This window comes from Tupaia chinensis, unplaced genomic scaffold (genome assembly GCF_000334495.1).
Source record: "Tupaia chinensis unplaced genomic scaffold, TupChi_1.0 Scaffold143766_1, whole genome shotgun sequence".
Lineage (NCBI taxonomy): Eukaryota > Metazoa > Chordata > Mammalia > Scandentia > Tupaiidae > Tupaia > Tupaia belangeri.
Window position 1 is genome coordinate 575,631 of NW_006203615.1, and position 1,392 is coordinate 577,022.

Consider the following 1,392-nt stretch of genomic DNA (forward strand, 5'->3'; position numbering starts at 1 on the left):
GTCAGATCCAGACCCCCAACATCAGTTAAACAGAACCTCAGATCTTCATCAGGGTATTTTAGCACATTTTTTTTTCTAGTAGCTCTAGATTGAATTTGGCCTTTTCAAAGTATACACAAGAATGTAAACTCTTGAGTACGGTAATTTTGTTTCATCAATAGCAGTTTTAATAGAATTCAGAGGAATATCGAGTATTTAGTAAATATTATGCAAGTTTTAATATACATTTACTGGATACATAAATGAATGAATAATTAAACAGCTGAGGAAATTAAATTTTTCAGACATTATTTTCAACTATACCTATTGTGAATATCTCTCTTCATTTTGCCATACCTATATATTTGCCCATTCTCTAAATTCGCATTATTCTGACATCTGTGGGTCAGAATCTCTACACTACTTGGAATGTAATTTTTGTCTAAAGGTAGAGTCTTGGACTAATACAAACAGCCTTTTAAATTTTTCAAAAGATTATCTTATTTGTTGATACTCAGGGACATCAAAGTCTACAAAACCTACATCAAGACCTAAAGTGACAAGAACTTTGTCAAAAATTTTAAGACAAAGTAATTGATACAAAGAAAACTAGTGAGTATTAGTTGGTAGTGACTTGGTAATTCTAGAATTTGTCTCAATTTATATTACCTGGAGAACCACAAAAGACAGGGCTATAAGAAAAATAACTTAAAAGTGATTCATTATACTTCTGAATTTTTTTTTTTTTTCCTGTTGGGCTCATGTGCCCACTTGAGAAAGACAGGGAGAAAGAAATGGAGAGGGAAGGAGAGAAAGCATCCTCTGTGGGGAATGGTCATGCTACAGTCCCTTTTCTTCCATTCTCCTTATGGGATTTTTGGATATGCATGCACGTGTTTCCTGTGTGTTTTTCACGCTTCTAGGTCCCAGACTCAAACCATTCAGTCAGCCATGTGGGATCCAGCTACCTTGACCTATTTGCCACCTTCTGAGTCTAGGAAAAATAAATTTTCTAATCCAAATTTTGTTTGCTAGAAATTTATCCAAAGACACATGGTAGATATAGTTTATCTTTTTCAGCTTCTCTTTTTCGCTTTTTGCTAAAATATTATTTTATCTAGAATATTCTTTGAATCTTGTCTTTGAAATATTTAGAAAAATTGCTGAGTATTTCTAATTAAGTAATTTATAAAATGGATATGTAATATTAGTTTTATGAAAATATTTTTGATAATGGAGGAAAAATCATTAATATGGTGACTCACTAGAATATAAACTAAAATGTTTTATTTAAGGAGTGAAAGCTTGGGGGTGGTGCTTTCTCCACATCTTTCTTCTTCTGTCTCTTTCTCTTTTTCTGTGAGTGCATATACCCACTGGTAAACTCTTATTTTTTTTTTTTTTTTTTTTTTT